This window comes from Pinus tabuliformis, chromosome 3_2 (genome assembly GCF_031772625.1).
Source record: "Pinus tabuliformis cultivar Carrire ecotype Pingquan chromosome 3_2, CPIR1, whole genome shotgun sequence".
Classification (NCBI taxonomy): Eukaryota; Viridiplantae; Streptophyta; class Pinopsida; order Pinales; family Pinaceae; genus Pinus; species Pinus tabuliformis.
This window is the reverse complement of record NC_142302.1, coordinates 997,124,901-997,128,933: the sequence shown is the minus strand read 5'-3', so window position 1 is coordinate 997,128,933 and position 4,033 is coordinate 997,124,901. Positions and strand designations below refer to the sequence as shown.

Sequence of the window (4,033 nt, the reverse complement as noted above, 5' to 3'; positions counted from 1 at the left end):
ATCGCCTTTAACCGAACTTGTGCGTTCGCATAAAACTGACTCGTCACACATAACCGAAGATGGCTTCTCCCCGTCGCATAAAACTGACTTGGACGCCCGTCGCACACATGTCGCACCCAACTCGTCTTGAGGGCCTAACACTCACAGAGTCGGTCACGAGCAAACCCAAGAAGAAAAAGGACCAGACATTGAGCCTGGCAGAGTTGCAATTTGGTAATGTTCGAAGGAAATGGGCAGACTGGAAAACAAGGGGGCAGTGTTGTCGGAGCAGTCGGGAAGCACGGCAAGAACGCAAGGACGCAGACAACAGGTGGAAGCAGCATGGTGGATGTAGTGTTGAACAATGAAGATGCACATTATTGGGTGGTGGTCGAGCAGGGTATGTAGAGCCTCCTCCTCTCGGCTCGGGGTTCGAACCTGTGGGGAAGTCGTCGGGGAAGAGAGTGCACATGAAACAGTCGAGCTCTGAAGTGATCAACCAGGACGGAAATCTGGTCTTGGAAGTCTCAGCTACAGGCAAAATCTCTGATGAAGATAAGCGTGATAATCTCGAACCAATTCAAGAGAATCCTGGCAAGAGGAAGTTGCGCCCTGAATTCTCCATTTTCGTTTGTTTCTCCTATAATAGAGGGTCATCTTTTTCTTGTTGAGAGTACATTCCATAGCTATTGAAGCTTTGAATACAAGGTAGCCATTTTCCAAAAACTGGTTATCCAAACATGTATCACATAACACTTTTGTATAATTATATAAAATAATTATTTTATATAATTTATATTCCACAGACCACATATCTGGCATAAATTGCCATAATGCAAAGCACCCAATTTCCGCAAACCTGGATAAATTACAAGAAACAATGGCAGGAGTTTCATACTAAGTGGTTAGCACTTTCAATTGTTCAAATTGGATAAGGTATTGTTGCACAAGGGGCAATCCGGGCAAATATAGTCCTTGCATTGGTTTATTAATTGCACCTTTCAACATGGCAACAAGCAGCCAAAATGCATCCTCCTCACTCATGTAAAGAAGAAACAAACCTGCAACAAACCCCATGCCCTGCACATAGCCCACTTCTCTATCATAAACAGAATAGGCCTTTAGAACATTGTACAGAGACCTTTGTCCAGGGCCATGCATCTGTTTATAGAACACATGGGTTGGAAAAGTGCGAGAAATATCTCTAATGATATCCAGTTCAGAAGTTGATGTCTCATACAATACCAGTTGGTCGTATACTCCTTTGTTTTGCAACAACAGGTCTCTACTGCCTGATATGAGTTGCCAAACTAGACTCATTAGGCAATCTGGAATACCCTTTCTGATATGCCTTTTTACAACATTTTGTTATTTTTTTGGCAAATTCCTTCCAATCACCTGCACTAGATCCAATCATTTTCCTCCACTTTACAACTCTCTTTTTCTCCCTTTCATTGTCATCGCTTGGTCTGCAATTGGTTGTTGGGTCTTCAACATTAGGTCGGTTACCTTCAACTGATTTTATAGAGTTGTATCTGTCTACTGCGGGGAAGGGAGAAATGGCTGCACCTTTTTCCTTCACTTCATCATCCTCATCGTCAGTACAATCATCTGAATTTGTCTTCATCTTCTCCTTTCTCTCTTCCTTTACAACTTTTTCAAATATGTCACCTTCATAATTATATTCAAAAATATCTTCCTCATTGTTATGATAGGAGTTGTCTATAATGCGACTTTTTGAGATTCCGGTGACGGAATCCGGCGGAAGAAATTGAGATGAAATCATGATTTGTTCCAGTTAAAATGGTTTTTTAACTGCATATTCGGATTCAGCACCCTGAAAAACCCCTGGGACGGTTTCATTGTGCAGAAATTAGCTATCAAACTTGGATTCCAATAAATTACTGCCGGATTTTCACCGGAAAAAATCGCCAGAAAGACTTTCAAAAAGTCGCGTTAAAGACTACTCCGTTATGATATTGTTCATCTTCCTATTTCTCAAGATAGTCCTCATCCACATCATTTTCATTTGGATCGTCATCATGATCTACATAATCCTCATCTACATCATCTTCTTTATTATCGATTTGCTTTAGACATGCTCGAACTTCGGCATATGATTTTTCCCATTGCTGAAGTTTTTCTTGAATTTTACTAAACTGCTCAATGTATTCAAGGCAAATAACGTTCAAAGACTTGCATGGTTATATTATGCGGCATGCTCTGACACCAGTGAAGCAACAAAACTTATAGTTTGTTGACTTAATGTAAAAATATACAAAAGGTATTTTGTAATAATAATTTATTATATATAAAAAAATGTACAAGTAATGTTGAATGTTACAATGAGGACCCACATATATACCTAAGTAGGTGTCCTTTTGTGACTGGGCATGTCTTTTAGACATGCCTTTTCACTTAACTTAATGATTATTTAACATAATCATCATTTCATTATTTATTATTTATATTTATTTATGTTTATTTTATTTTATACAATTTATGTTCATAACAATATTACGCATTTCTTTTTTAAAACCAGAAAGATAGAGACTAAATCTATAAATCAAGTCCTTATTTCATGGGTAGCATAGGTTTCTTTCTCAGTCATTGGTTTATGGAATTTAAGCCCATCATTGAAATATCCTCTACACTTGTCTGGATTAGATTGTCTTTTCTCCCTCTTATTTGTTGGGCCCTAGCATTTTAAGGATATAGGAGATAAACTAGGCCACTTTATCACCAGTGATAAGGCACATGGGAGCAGTGTTTTGTATGCCAGAATTTGTGTGGAAATAGATTTCTCAAAAGGCCTCCCTGAGGCGATTTAGTTAAATCTGGATGGTTGGTCTCGCCTACAAGCTTTAGATTATGAATAGGTTCCTTTCAAGTGTAATTTGTGTCATGAGTACGAACACTTTGCGAAAAGTTGTTCAAAAGGTTCAGCCTCCCGAAGTTCTCCAAACCCATCACCTTCTCCTAGAGAGGAACAAGAAGAAAATAAGCAAGGATTCACTCTAGTGAAAAGGAAGCATAAGACACAAGGAAATAAGAAGCAACAAACATGTAAGGTTGAATCTCCGCATCAGCCCCTTTCCAACAATAGTTTTGAAATCTTAAATGTCCCTAAGGCAGAAGATGAGAATCTTGACGTCCAAACCAATCAACTAGTGCCAAATCAAGTCTCTTCAAAGAATATTCTTCCTAATTCGAAAGATGAAGAAGGCCCAGATGATGACTCTTCAAAGAAGGTTTCCACGTTGGGAAAGTTTATCTCCAAAGGTTCCTTCTGCATTGCAAGATGAAGACGCGTGTAAGGGGTCCGAGAAGAAGTTCACACCCTTATCCTCTTCCCCTTCCGACTCAGAAGTGATTAAAAATCAGCATTCATCCCCACATAACAAGAAACATGAAAGATAATAGTAGAAATAACTTCGGTCCTAAGCTCTCTCTTGCACCTTGTGGGTCTAGTGGTGGGCTGTCTTCTAGCAATTTATAGAAATATTTTGTTTCTGCATTTTCTTGTGCAAGCAATTTGTTAGAATTTACTCATGCTCCCATGAAGTAGTAGGAATAAAAATCCGAAGATCTAGTTTTGGACCTTTGCCCCCACTACTCTTATTAGGAGGAGGCTGGTTTTTAGCATTTTTAGAATCTTGTGGCAAAAGCAATGCAATTCCTCATCTAATTCTCATATATATGATGTGGCCGGGCACAAGATTTAGTACAAATTGTACTCATTCATGTTTAAAAAGACAGAGGGAGATTATAAACCACTAAGATGCATAGCAAATCATGAACTTAAACCAAAAGGAGATGAATTACCAAATCTTAAAGAAAAGGCAGCCCAACTTAAAGAAAAGGCAGCCCAACGTTGATTTGATCAAACCACTTGAAACCAATTTTCAACCATGACATAGCAAAAACAGTTTGTTTGTTTTTCTTTCTAGAAAATACTTATTCATAGTAAACTGAAGAGATAGGAGATTACTGTTCAGATTTCCTCCACTTACAACGAAAACACTTCTATTTATTTGCTAGGTGCCTTATTTTC

At 38.5% G+C, this 4,033-nt stretch overlaps 1 pseudogene; it reads right to left on the bottom strand.

Annotated features, from left to right (window-relative positions):
• Nucleotides 1-876: 876 nt before the first annotated feature.
• Nucleotides 877-1,606, bottom strand: LOC149183969 (uncharacterized; annotated as a pseudogene).
• Nucleotides 1,607-4,033: the final 2,427 nt, after the last annotated feature.